This window comes from Syngnathus scovelli, chromosome 9 (genome assembly GCF_024217435.2).
Source record: "Syngnathus scovelli strain Florida chromosome 9, RoL_Ssco_1.2, whole genome shotgun sequence".
NCBI classification, from domain to species: domain Eukaryota; kingdom Metazoa; phylum Chordata; class Actinopteri; order Syngnathiformes; family Syngnathidae; genus Syngnathus; species Syngnathus scovelli.
Genome location: NC_090855.1, coordinates 13,675,001 through 13,689,921, shown reverse-complemented (window position 1 = coordinate 13,689,921; position 14,921 = coordinate 13,675,001). Strand labels below are relative to the sequence as shown.

The following is a 14,921-nucleotide window of genomic DNA, read 5'->3' as shown; positions in this document are numbered from 1 at the left end:
AGGGCGGAAATTAGTGAGGAGCGCATTTTTGAGCTGTTGTTGATAAGCACTCTCAGCTGTATCATTGAATGGGATGCCACTATGCACCCTGAATTCTTTTTCAAATCTCAATTGAATGGCGGCCTCATCACTTTTCAACTTTCTATCTTTTGTCTTTTGGATTTGTTCTCTTCTTTCTTGTGAAGCTTTCAACCACACTTTAGCACAATCCAATTCACTCTCTTTTCTTTTCTTTTTCAGTCCATTTTTCTTTTTATCCACACTCTCTTCCAAAACATCAACAACTATCTTCCACACTTCAACTCTCAACTTCCCTTCTACTCCATACTTTTTCTTCCACTTCGGCATATATTGCATGCAATTAAGAAATCTACTCGCCATGTACTTCTCATCTCCGTCAAGAGGTAGAGATTTACCGTTTTTATTTCCCATCTTAATTCTAGTAGTTCTAGGTTATACAATTTATTTTTCTCAAAAATATTATTATTATTATTATTATTACTATTTATTTATTTATTTATGTCTTTGAGGATCCTCAATGCAGGTTTAAATTGACCTTTCAACAAATCACTAGCCTGTATCAATGCTAGAACTGCTTCTTAGTCAACTTATCCTACCAGTCACACACTCAATCACACAAACTCAAGCGCTTTGTATTTTTCTCATGGCTCGGACAAACCAAAGCCGAATCTCATAGCTCGGACAAACCAAAGCCGTATCTCATAGCTCGGACAAACCAAAGCCGTATCTCATAGCCCGGACAAACCAAAGCCGTATCTCATAGCTCGGACAAACCAAAGCCGTATCTTTAGCGCTTTAACTTACTTGTCCCCTGGTTCGTTGCACCGCCGGATCCCGTCAATCCACCTCTGTCAGACGAAGGCAGACCTAAGATGCTGGCCCAGCGAAGAATTCCCTTCCCAGGACTTTCTTTTCCAGGTCCTCCTAATGGACGCTGGCTTGTCGACAATGCAGCACGTCCTCCTTCGCCGGTCAGATGGTGGGTATGAGGATCCCGGGTTTCGGCACCAAAATGTTAGAGATTTGCTCACTCCAACTTATTTTGCAAGAACGAAACAGGAGACAAGGAAGTTCTTTTAGACACCTGCAGGTGGAGAGTCCATTCGTCGCTGTCTGAACAGCGATTATCGAATGAAGTCTGAAAGGTCTCCTTCCTGCAAGGGCATATTTATTAGGAGGAACAGAGTGGGGGTATGAGTGGGCTGAATAGAAAGCCCTTGTCCTCTAGTCTAAACATCTCAGGGGATGTTTTACGATCTTGTGATAAGGAGGACAAGGTAAGGTATTTATTACCTGTTGCATTCCAACATAATCCTATGATAAAGATAACCTGGAAAACCCTAACAGTAACCGCTTCTTGTTCATGAATTAACTTGTACAGATTTTGAAGGCGGCGACAATTGCGTCTTTGGCAGCCTGCCTCCGGGTACTTTGTGTCGGCGCATCAATTGTGGCTGTTCCAAATTGTAACTTGAGTGTAATGCAAGCGTTTTGGCGTCACACTCGAGTCGGCGTGTGTTTTGAAAGCGTCATTATGTTGTTAAGCAAAGAGGCGGAAATGTCCAGCTGTACACAGCGGCTGGCCGGACAGCCTGCTGACAAATTGGAAGTCCGGCTCATTCTGGCACAAAATCATTCGATCGCCTGACACTTGACAAAGCTGATTTGCCGCCCCATGCGTGATAGGGGGGGCATCATGTGTGGCCGACTCACCAGGGCGAGCGGCAAGGCGAGTGGTGGCCGTGCTGTTGGAGGTAAATGGATGTTGGCAGTAGCTAAAGGGAGGCGCAAGGCCGTTAGCGTCGGCCCTGGTAATGAGGCACAGGTGCAATGCCAAGATAGAGACGAATGATGGCCAAAATGGGGAGAGACGACTGCAGTCTTCATGCATTGGGAACACGCTGATGCTTCTCAAGATGGGTTCTGACTCTCGTTCTTACCCCTCCCTCCCCCCGTTCATTTGCATCTATTTTTGGCACCTAGTTAAAGAGTCATGACGAGGAGACATCCCAAACAAGAGTGACTTTGAGTTCTAATTCTGCGTTTGTAGCCTGTGATGGTTGCAACCGCGCATAGCTCAGCCAACGTACGCATGGGGAACTTCTCGTTTCCCAACATGGGATCATGCCCCAAAAATGAGCAAAACAGACCACGAGCAAAGCGATTAAGTCAGCGTGTTAATCCAACGTCGAAGGAAATGAATCAAGCGTGTGCCTGGATGTCGGCGGCAGACACGTCTTCATTGCTGCTGGCGACAGGGAGTGAGTGCGCATTTGTGTGTGTGTGTGTATGGGGGGGGCGGTGTGGGGAGGGTTGCATTCTTTTTTCTTTTGCCTGGCGTCTATGCTGCTTTGGACTCAATGTTGCGCTGACGGACATTCGTGACATGAGTGTTCGTCCGACAGTCTTGTGTGTTCGTCTCGTCCGTGCTACAAGTACAGCAGGCAGGTTCTGCTTGACATCGGCAGAAGTGGGTTTTGCGGCGTTCTGGACTTTGAAGTGTCGACATTAAAGGCGCTCGGACTGCTACGTCCTGAAACGTCGCCGACCTCACCCGCTATTCCTCCCACGGTTGGGAGCCGTCGGAAACGGTGTGCGAGGAGGCAGTAGAGGGGCAAGCGCGGAGGCGTCCGGGCCAGGCTGGCGGCCAACCCAGCGCGACCGGCGGTGCCCTCCATTCTTCTGGCGAATGTTCGATCGCTGGACAACAAAATGGATTACGTTCGCCTGCTGAAGTCTACGAACCGGACGGTGCGGAACTGCTGTGTGCTCGTGTTCACCGAGACCTGGTTGAGTGACAACATTCCGGACTCTGCAGTGCATCTGGAGCGGCTAGCGTGCTATCGGGCGGACCGTGCCATTGTACGAGGGGGAAAGTCGCGAGGAGGTGGAATATGCGTCTACATCCGAGAAGAATGGTGCCGGGACTCTGTGGTGGTATGTAAGCACTGCTCGCCGCTTGTGGAGTTTGTGATCATTAAGTGCCGTCCTTTTTATCTGCCGAGGGAATTTACCGCGATTCTGCTAGTCGCGGTATACATCCCGCCTTCCAACATCGAAGGAGACAGGATCGCGGCGCTTGGTGAACTGTACCAGGCTGTCAGTGAACAGCAAACAGCGCACCCTGACGGTTTCACCATCTTCGCTGGAGACTTCAATCATGCCAACCTGAAGTCTGTTTTCCCGAGGCTTCACCAGCATGTTCCTTTTCCGACACGTGGAGACAGCTTCCTGGACCTAGTCTACTCGGCGCAAAAGGGAGCTTTCAAAGCCACCCCCATCTGGGGCTTTCTGACCATCTCACCGTTTTGCTTTTGCCCGCATACAGACAATTGGTAAACGCATCCAGGCCGGTTCGGAGGCAGGTTCGAGTGTGGCCTGAGGGTGCCTCCGATGCACTTCGTGACTGCTTCGACACCACTGACTGGGACTTGTTTAAGCAGGCAGCCACCTACAACGATTGGACGGACATAGAGGAGTATACTGACTCTGTTACCTCTTACATCACAAAGTGCATCGATGATGTGACTTGCTCGAAATCCGTCGTCACTCGCGCGAACTGGAAGCCGTGGCTGACGGGGGCTGTCCTCAGACTGTTGAGGGCCAGGGACAAGGCTTTCAGAGCCGGGGATGAGGCTGGCTTGAGGACAGCGAGGGCCGACCTGTCCCGAGGCATCAAAGAAGCGAAGAAGGCGTTCTCGTGCAAGGTCTCCACCCACTTCAAGGACAGCAAGGACGCACGTAGCCTTTGGCGGGGCATTCAGACCATCACGGACTACAAGCCCGCGCCGAGGAGCTGTGAGGGCGACGTCCGTCTGCTGAACGATCTGAACCGCTTCTTTGCTCGCTTCGACGCCCAGAACAGCACTTGCCCGCTGAAGACCACTCCCCCCCCACACGAGCAGCCCCTGCGCCTCTCTGCTGACGGTGTGAGGGCGCTTGCCGCTATTGACACCCGTAAGGCGGCGGGCCCTGACAACATCCCGGGTCGAGCGCTGAAGGACTGCGCTGGGGAGCTGTCGGGTGTCTTCACGGACATCTTTAACGTTTCCCTGCAGCAGGCCATCGTCCCCTCGTGTTTCAAGGCTGCCACCATCGTTCCTGTGCCGAAGAAACCTGCACCGTCCTGCTTCAATGACTACCGCCCTGTGGCACTGACGCCCATCATCATGAAGTGCTTTGAGCGGCTGGTCATGGAGCACATCAAGTCCGTTCTCCCCCCCACCATTGACCCTTTCCAGTTTGCGTACCGTGCCAAGCGGTCCTCTGAGGATGCCATCTGCTCTGCCCTCCACTCGGCCCTCACCCACCTGGAGAGAAAGGACTCATATGTGAGGTTGCTGTTTGTGGACTTCAGCTCTGCCTTCAACACCATTGTGTCGCAGCGACTCATCTGCAAACTCGACGAGCTGGGCCTCAGTACCTCCCTCTGCAACTGGATACTGGACTTCCTCTGTCAGAGGCCTCAGGTGGTGCGTGTTGGCGACAAAATCTCCGCCAGCATCACGCTGAGCACGGGGGCCCCCCAGGGCTGCGTGCTCAGTCCATTGCTCTTCACCCTGCTGACGCATGACTGCACTGCGACCTACAGAGACAACCGCATAGTGAAGTTTGCTGACGACACGACTCTGGTGGGTCTCATCACGAAGGGCGACGAGACTCGGTACAGGTCGGAAGTTGACCTTCTGACCACGTGGTGCAGGGACAACAACCTCCTGCTGAACGTCGACAAGACCAAGGAAATTGTTGTTGACTTCCGGAAAGGTCACACAAAACACCTGCTGGGGTGGAGAGGGTGAGCTGCACCAAGTTCCTGGGGGTGCACATCAGTGAGGACCTCTCCTGGTCCGCAAACACCTCGTCACTGGCAAAGAAAGCTCAGCGCCGCCTGTACTTCCTGCGGAAGCTCAGGCGTGCATGTGCTCCTCAGGCAGTCCTGTCTACATTCTACCATGGCACCATTGAGAGCGTCCTCACCAGTTGCATCGCTGTCTGGGGTGGTAACTGCACTGAACAGAACTTGAAGGCCCTGCAGCGCATAGTGAATACGGCTGGTAAGATTATTGGTGCTTCGCTCCCCTCCCTGAAAGACATTTACACCTCCCATCTCGCCCGCAAGGCAACCTCGATTGCCAGAGATGTGAGTCACCCGGCTCACTCTTTGTTTGACCTTCTGCCCTCTGGGAAGAGGTACAGGAGCCTGCGCTCCCGCACCACCAGACTCGCCAAGAGCTTCTTTCTCCAGGCTGTTAGGGCCCTGAACTCGCTACCCCCTTCTGCGTAGCGTGCGGCACTGTTGCGCTATTTTCGGGAATGTCTGCTGTACGCGCACTTGCTCCTTTTTTTTCTGCTCCTCTTATTTATTTATTTATTGTTGTGTTATTTATTCATTATTTATTCAGCACGCTTTTGTTATACTTGTTTACTTGTTTGTCTGTTGTGAGCCATGTCTTGTCACCGTGGGATAGGGGGGAACGAAATTTCGGTTTCTTTGTGTGTCTTTGGCATGTGGAGAAATTGACAATAAAGCTGACTTTGACTTTGACTTTGACTTTTTTAAGACACCTCTGTCCAACTAAATAAAAAAGCCTTAAAAAAAGCCTGAGTATGGCGTCAGCAGCTACTTAACTTTTGTTTGGTTGAGGTATCTGCGGCTAGTGTCGGAAGTCTCCACGAGTAGCGGAGGCTGGTATCACTACACGCCCATGGCATTGTGTAGCTTGCCAAGACCTAAACCAAAGCAGGTGCACTCATTCCGTGTGTGTGTGCTCAACATCACACAGCTGCCTTTTGTACCGCTGCGCAAATATTCGACGGCCACATGCTGCCACCTTCTTTTCCGGGCAAGATGTGAGGTGACGCCGAACTACTGGCGGGCTCGGCAAGCTAAGCCTTACAGAGATATCCAGTTTCGTTGAGATGCGAGCAGGGTCTGAGCTTTGTCCCTTTCTAGTTTAGAGCCCGCTACGAGATGCTAGCATCAACAACTCAGCTTCTTTCCCCTTCATTAGCTGCCAAACGATGAGGTCGTTTCGGCCGCTGTGCGATCACCTCCGGGCGCATGAGGCGTATACCACCTGGGAGGGGGAGCAGAGCGTCTCATACCTGCGCAGGATGAGTAACGAGAGGAGAAGCGCGCTGGCTGCTGTGTGACCCTCCTGACTGCCCCTGCTGTCTTGTTTTCTTACCATTGTGTTTGGACAGGACAGTCCTAGCAGGGGATGACGGATAGAGTGCTCATTCATACCCCCCCCCCCCCCACACACACACACACGCATGCACACACCCCTTTGGTGGTCTTTCATCTATCCCTTCACAGGCTTCTCTTGTTCTGCCAGTGTGGGCTGCAGAGAAAGACAGCGAGTTACTTGAGTCGGAGAGAGGAAGGATGTGAGGGAAGGAAAGGGAAGGCAAGAGGGAAGGAAGGCCAAAAGGCAAGAAGAACAAGGAGCATACTTCAAGGAAAAGAACCCCAAAATGCAAGCACGCACACCCGTTCCCCTCACCTTCTGCATGTACCTGGGTGTCCTCAAGAGTCCTGAATGACATGAAATGAGACTTTGCCTCGGCTAGACACAAGCCGGTTAGAGCTTTCAAAGGGTTCCGTTGTGGTCCCCATCTATCTAGCTAGCTATCAACAAGTGGCCAAACGCTGCAAGTGCTCGATGTGCTGTTAATGCTGTGTTCCACTCGGTGTGGTCCCATTCTCATTTCCTTTCTAATTGCGTCGTCCCCATCTCCACTAACCGCCCCACCCACCACCACCACCACCTCCCTCGCCGCTTCCCCGGAGCCCGCCTTGGTGGGTTAGTTCCAGTCTGTCTGTTTGCTGATGACTCCACTTGGAGCAGATGTGATGCTCAGCAGCTGTTGCTTTGTGTCCCGCCCCTGCTTCCATATCTCACTCTGCCTCCCATCCAATATGTTCTTATTCATCCGCACGCCGGCCGCCACTCATTTGCTCAACCAAAAATTGCCCAATTGAAGTTCCATTCTCAAATCGGCTATTTTGCTTTCTTTGATTAGCCAATTGTTTTTTCCTCTGAGCTTTCTGATGCCGGGTTTAAAATTTTGCATCTAGTGGACTGCACACCTTTTTGGTTGAGTCCGGCGGTTAACTCGTGTTCCTCATCTGTGAATTGAGATCATTCCCTTTTCTACTTCTTTTTTGGCAGCTGCTTAAGTCTTGCACGCAAAATAATGTTTAAATGCTGCTAACTGTCAAATCTTATCTGCTTGGGTTTGCTGATGAAACATGGCGGCGGCTGCCGCGGATCCCTTCTGGGTCTGGATTTACCCACCTTCCGGCTATTAAAATCTGATATTGAAGCCGGCCACTTAACAAGTGTCAAATATTGAAGCGGTGAGTGTCATTTTGATCTTTTATTGGCTCTATGCGTTTTTACACGCCTGCCTCTGACTCTGCGAGGTCAGCCAACTCCTGATGGGTGCCTCTCAACCGAGATTTAACGTTTGGTCGAGGCGCATGTGAAGGATCGTCACTTTAATGGCTTCAGGCTTCATGGACAGGCGGCACCTCTCTAATTGCTTGCCGCCGCCTGTGCTCGAATGCACGGCCTCTGATCTCACGGAACTCTAGGATCGGATCCCGGCGCTAATGAGCACTCTGCAACGTCAAACTCACTCGACGCTCCGGAGGCGAGCTCGTCTGAGCTCTTGGGATTTTAACTGCTCCAGAAATCCTGTAGTGGGAAAAGTCAACATGCGGCCTTCTTTGAATGCAAGATGAAAAGTCAGCCCTGTTTTTTGCGAGTTGCCGGCACATGACCGAAACTCCAATAAGAGATATCGAGCGCCCGTGCTGCTCTGCGCTGATAAGATGACATGGTGGCTCTGGCTGCACTTTAGCCCTGCCGCTGGGCTGAATTTGCGGCGGACGGCATACACACAGCGTCATTAGAAAAGGGCTAATCATCACTCATTCCTGGTTCCCCTTTGAGGGCTGTGCTAATTAGCCGGCGTCTGTGATTAGTTGGCTTGTGTTTGATCTGCTTCACTCGTCTACCTCTTCCCTTTCTAAAGGCTGCCTGGCGCTGCTGTCATTTGCCTGGGAGGTGCAGGCAGCTTTCCGCCGCCTTGGGCACAAACACGCCGGCTTGACGCTCCACAACACCAAGCACTTGAGCACCCAAAAGAAGCAAAGAAGTGTGCACCTGTTAATATTCCACAGTTAAGAAGTTGCTCCCACGCTTAAGCATGTCAGTAACATGATTGGAGGATGACAGACTGATTCACAGTCTTTTTGTTTTGCCTGATTTTCTCTCAAGTCTCTGAAACAGCAATTTTGAAGGTCTTGTCCTTGGCTTTGTGCAGAAATCAAGGCACTTGTAGTTGAAAGAAGTACATTGCGTGCTATTTGGTTTCTAGCCTTCACGTTCCATTGAATTGGATTTAAAGGCAGCAGTTTGACCGACACCTTATGAATCGGAAGCGATCAGAATCAACAGTGAGAGCGCTTCAAGCTTTCAATTTGGTAATTCAATCATACGATTTTCAGACTAACACTTCTAAAGTTATACGCCGAGCTTAAGGCAACAAAAGCTTCCTGCGGAAGCTCAGGCGTGCATGTGCTCCTCAAGCAGTCCTGTCTACATTCTACCGTGGCACCATTGAGAGCGTCCTCACCAGTGGCATCGCTGTCTGGGGTGGTAGCTGCACTGAACAGAACTTGAAGGCCATGCAGCGCATAGTGAATACGGCTGGTAAGGTTATTGGTGCTTCGCTCCCCTCCCTGAAGGACATTTACACCTCCCATCTCGCCCGCAAGGCAACCACGATTGTGAGTGATGTGAGTCGCCCAGCTCACTCTTTGTTTGACCTTCTGTCCTCTGGGAAGAGGTACAGGAGCCTGCGCTCCCGCACCACCAGACTCGCCAACAGCTTCTTTCTCCAGACTGTTAGGACCCTGAACTCGCTACCCCCTTCTGCGTAGCGTGTGGCACTGTTGCGCTATTTTCTGGAATGTCTGTTATTCATTATTTAATCAGCACGCTGTTGTTTACTTGTTTACTTGATTGTCTATTGTGGGCCATGACTTATCACCGTGGGATAGCGGGGAACGAGATTTCGGTTTCTTTGTGTGTCTTTGGCATGTGGAGAAATTGACAATAAAGCTGACTTTGACTTTGAAAAGGGTGCAAGGGGGGGGTGACTTAACCCCAAGCCTAAGCGATTACAACTAAAGATGGCAAAATCCTGAACGTAATTTAATCTGTACAAATCCTTCTTTTGCACGGGGTCTAGTGGGGGGTGGGGGGTGGGTGGTAGTTGTGTAAGCGAGGGGATTTGAACGTGGCACCAATAGGAGGATTTGTTTACTGTGTGTGTGACAGCGCGCTGTCTAATTACACAGAAGCCGTGTTATTGAAGGGTCCTTGAAGCTGGCCAATCAAGCGGGGTATGAATGGGAAGGGTGGGGTGGATTGGGGGGCTGTCCTCTGTGCACAGCCATCACTCACCTCACAATCGTCTTGCTGTCACTCTGCCCCAAGGGGCTGGATGGTAAACAATAACCGCGTCACACCGAGCCAGCATTATGACATTACTGACCGACGATTGGTCTGGAACCCACACGTCTTCTTCAAGAGCAGCGGGATGGTGTTCGCTCAGCTTGCTTAGTGAGCCTGCATCGCCAATGCTGACATTAATTAATTATTTCTCACGATATTCATCATCAATGAATTGTTTTTTCGGAATTGCACCAATTGTGTGGAATGAAGTAATTGTTATTTGGGGCTTGAACGTGGACATTACTTTGATGAGATTCATCATGTCTTCATATTAATATAAACAGATTATTTTGTTCAGACAATAGGTCAGGAGGTAAAAATTTTTATTGTCTGAACAAAATAATCTGTTTATATTGAACATGGACAATTTCACCCATTCAATAAAAGGAAACTATTTTTTTTACTAGACTTGCATGCTTCAGTCTTATCTTGGACGTATCAAGTGGTGTAGACTATAATAACTGGCATCAGACATTCTGGCCTTTGGATTTTTCATCACTGACGCCACCTGAAGGTCTGGCGTTCTTTGATCAATAGTGGCTCCTTCGGCTCACAGTTCACACAGGCGCCTGTCTTCTTATTGTTCCTCTCTGTAAGGCAAGCACTAAACTCTGGTTGGCCAGTCAAATTATGAAACATTAACTTAGCCTTGCTACCATATCAAATTTGGTCAGATTAGTGAGAAGATGGCCGCCCGTGCCATCTCGCTGACATTTAGCGAAATGAGACCTTGGCTCATCCCATCAACAAACAATGGAACACCTCAGTTACTTTGAGGACAATAGAGTGGCTTTGCGTTTTCTTGCTACTTTTTATAGCCTGCCACTGTTTGAGCCTTTATTTTATTTTTTTATGAGTACTTTTCAACAGTGGTTGCACTTGCGGTCTGCACTGTATTTAGTGTCACTGCTGCTCGTCTCGCGCTATCACTTAGTGTATTTGCTTGTATTCCTCGAGACAGACAGGTGATAAGATGACTCCGGTGTGTTGTCTCTCCTCTTCGTCAGAGTTGATGTTAATAGTCACTACAAAGACCCCATGATCTTTATCAAACAAACACCCTCGCTCTCCGTCACACTCAAACAAAAAGCACAGTCCCTTCACTCAGTCGTTGCTATCACCTCTCTTCCTGATTGCAAAGCAGTTTGGTCTTCCCCAAGCGCTGTGGCGTGTCTGGACAATGGCTGCCCCCTCCTGTTCTCCGGGCTCCGTGTGGGCCGGCTTGACACAAACAAGTTATATCCAAATAACCGCAAGCCGTTCTGCTCCTTGCCGCCTCTTGGCTTATTTATGGAGCCGCATTTGCGTGTTCCGTCTGCGCCGCCTCATTCCTTCGCTCAAATTGTCGGCGTGACAACGTGTTTATAATTGCACAATAAATCACGGCAGGGTAATGAAATAAATTCATTTAATGTTTTTTTTTTTTCTTAGCTTACTGTGACTGTATCCATCATAGCAAAACCCCGCTTTGATATCATCGCGATTGGCCAAAGGAAAAATACTTGTATGGTGAGCTTCAACAATTGCTATTGATGGTGTCGCGCCGGCTGGACATTTTCATATTTTTTTCACCTGTTTCCTGAGTTTGGTCATGTGACATGAGCAAGCTGAGCCGCGATTGGCTGTTACTTGAACCCCAAGGAACAGCGATGTCATTTTTAGTCGACGGCAAGTGACCCCACTAGATTAATAAAAATGGGCGGCTTGCACTGCTTATTTCATATTCTACAAACAAAATTATTTTTTTTGTGTTTTGGTGAAGGTTAGTCCTTAATGCAGTGCCATTGTTTGAAACGTAATCCCCTCTTGTGGCAAATATTCCCTGATTCCACCCCCCCCCCACACACACACACAAACTCATGGGTAATTCAATCCAACGGGTTGTCGCTGGATGTTGACAGATGTGATCATCAGTCTTTGAGGATATTTTGCCTGTTCTTGTATGTTTACTTGTTGCACCTGACCTTCTGTTTCCCTTATGGCTGCCATTGATTTATTTGGCTTGCCTGCTGCATGACCCCCTCTCCTCCCCCGGTAGACCGACAAGGCTTAATGCCTTAATGTCTCTGTCTATATGACATGACTACTGTTTGTCTCTGTCTATATGACATGACTACTGTTTGTTTTTAATCCTTCTAAAGTGATGAAGACTCTGGCGTGTTTGCTGCTTCACCACCTCAGGCCTCAGATTCATCATGCTCTCGATTACTTTCCTGGATTTCTCCAGCGCTGTTAACACCATTCAGCCTGCGCTCCTGAATGACAAGATGTTGGTGATGGGCGTGAGCTCACACCTGAGGGCATGGATCATGGACTACCTGAAGGCACAAACCTCAGTATGTGTGCATGGGAGGCTGTAGGTCAGGCATGGTGAGGAGCAGTGTGGGAGGACCGCAGGGAATGGTGCACTCTCCCTTCCTGTTCACCCAGTACACCTCTGACTTCCAGTACAGTTCTGCCATGTGCAGAAGTTTTCAGATGACACTACTATATGTAGGCTGTATTAGAGCTGGGTGGGAGGAGGAGTACAGGGGCCTTGTCCTTTGCTGATTGGTGTGGCTCCAACCACCTGCACCTAAACACCGCCAAGTCCAGGGAAATGGTGGTGGACTTCAGGACTTTGTCCTGTCATGTCCTGAGCCTGTGACTATCAATGGAGACTGTATCGTGATAGTGCAGACCTGTACATTTCTTGGGAGTGTTGATGGATGACAAATTCGACTGGTCTCTAAATAAAGTTTTGATACCATCACAGGTCCCACTTTTCTACTTGTTCTGAGGTGCGGCTCAGAGCAAGCTGTTTTGGTGCGGTCTCTTTAATTGCAAATGAGATACTTCACACCCCTCAGGCTGCAAGATGCCTCCCTTTCCGGTCAAAATTTGTAGTTTGTTTTAGCCAAGGTAACGTTTTCTTTTTTTGTTGTTGCTTTATTTAAACGAGGTAGCTTACTTGCGCCACAAACTTTTTGATTGATTAAAATATATCAACGACAGAAGACTTGTCCATACAACCATACATGACGCGTAGTAAAATAACTCCCCTCTCAATGAACATCTTGTAAACAAGCCCTGCAGTCAAGCTACGAAGGAAGCTAATGCTAGCGCTAGCGTTAGCAAGAAGCTAACGAATGCATTAAACACATTGTGTTACCCAAGAATAATACAGCACCTTTGATGCAATTCGTCTGATACAACTACTCAAAATACACCCACAAGAAGTGAAAACATAGAGCGCAAAGCTCCAAAATAAGCAGAAAGACTGACGCTAATGATATGAATGCTAGCGTTTGCGAGAAGCTAATGAATGCATTTAACATTATTGTGTTGCCCAAGAATAAAACAGCACCTTCAATGCAATTCATCTGATACAACTATTCAAAATACACCCACAGTAAGTGAAAACATAGAGCACATGGCTCCAAAATCAGCAGAAAGACTGACCCTAATGCTATGAAAACGAGTGCAGACACAAATATTATTAAAATAAAATACAGTTTATTATTTTTGTGTCATCTCAAACTTACCGCTTTATTGTGTCCGTCGTTTCCATAGATTGAAGGAACTGAACCATCAATGAAATGAAGTCTTTTGGCAAATCCTTCTCTACACTGACAAAAGATTTCTAAAACACTCCTTAACAAGCAGGACTTTGCCCACAGATGTGGGAACACTGCTTGAAAAATGAAATTCGACAAATGATTTGTGTTGACTGATGCATCCAACAACGAAACATTTTGATCTCTCCACTTGGGCATCCTTGAGTTGTTTGGACTACAAAAGTCTCACCGAGTTATAAACAAGGCGGATTCGTTTTATTACTCAGATTTTCGTTTGGCAACACCCATTACCTTCTTTGGTTTGTCCCGCCTCAACGGATGTTATGTAATGGAAAACTGAGAGATCTGAACAGCGTGAAAAATAGCCCCCCAAAACGATCATAACAGTATCTCTGCAGCACCTGGAGGGATATATTACACTTTTCTACACTCCTGGATACTCCCAATACTCAAGAAAATGATTTTAAAAGAAAAAACCCTCGATTTTCCATGATACATGTCATTTTAGGGGTTCTGCTCTACTGTATTTTAGCCAAAGTAAAAAAACAACCCAAGCTTCGACTCCCGGCCTGTCCAATTACCATGAAGTGCACTGGCTCACAGGTCTTGTTTGAAGAAGCCAGACAGAAAATGAATCAGCCGCTTCACAAACCAAAGAAGAGCAGAATGAGCCAGAGGGATAAAAAACGGATTTGTTCCAAAATGAAAAGACAGGCTACATCGGCAAGGAGTGTCCCTCTCCCTCCGTGTGTGTGTGTAAAAATAATTGAAAGGAAGCAATGCGGTGGAGGTGGGCTGACGTGAAGGGTCCGACAAAGCGGATCCAGGAGCCGCGGGGGAGCAGGGTGTCTGTCAGCTGTCCTGCTTCTAACTTATTCAGTCACTTCTCTGTTTGTCCATCTCAGAAGGGCTCTGCTTTTTTCTGGACACACGCCCCCGTAAGACCTTTACGGACCCCAAAAGCAGCCAGAGCCAGCTTGTTAAACTTGTTCTGCGTGTAATTCCAGCTAGTTATTCTTTATTTTCTTTGTTGTTGTTTTCTGTGTGTCAAAGTCAAAGTCAGCTTTATTGTCAATTTCTCCACATGCCAAAGACACACAAAGAAACCGAAATTTCGTTCCCCCCTATCCCACGGTGACAAGACATGGCCCACAACAGACAAACAAGTAAACAAGTATAACAACAGCGTGCTGAATAAATAATGAATAAATAACACAACAAATAAATAAATAAATAAATAAATAAATAAATAAATAAATAAGAGGAGCAAAAAAAAGGAGCAAGTGAGCGTACAGCAGACATACCAGAAAATAGCGCAACAGTGCCGCACGCTACGCAGAAGGGGGTAGCGAGTTCAGGGTCCTAACAGCCTGGAGAAAGAAGCTCTTGGCGAGTCTGGTGGTGCGGGAGCGCAGGCTCCTGTACCTCTTCCCAGAGGGCAGAAGGTCAAACAAAGAGTGAGCCGGGGGACTCGCATCTCTCGCAATCGAGGTTGCCTTGCGGGCGAGATGGGAGGTGTAAATGTCCTTCAGGGAGGGGAGCGAAGCACCAATAATCTTACCAGCCGTATTCACTATGCGCTGCAGGGCCTTCAAGTTCTGTTCAGTGCAGTTACCACCCCAGACAGCGATGCAACTGGTGAGGACGCTCTCAATGGTGCCACGGTAGAATGTAGACAGGACTGCCTGAGGAGCACATGCACGCCTGAGCTTCCGCAGGAAGTACAGGCGGCGCTGAGCTTTCTTTGCCAGTGACGAGGTGTTTGCGGACCAGGAGAGGTCCTCACTGATGTGCACCCCCAGGAACTTGGTGC

At 48.6% G+C, this 14,921-nt stretch overlaps 1 protein-coding gene across 1 annotated transcript in view; it reads left to right on the top strand.

Moving 5' to 3' along the window:
- The window catches only part of si:ch73-22o12.1 (poliovirus receptor), a 79,031-nt gene that overhangs the window by 16,814 nt on the left and 47,296 nt on the right, over window positions 1-14,921 (top strand). The window lies entirely within an intron of this gene.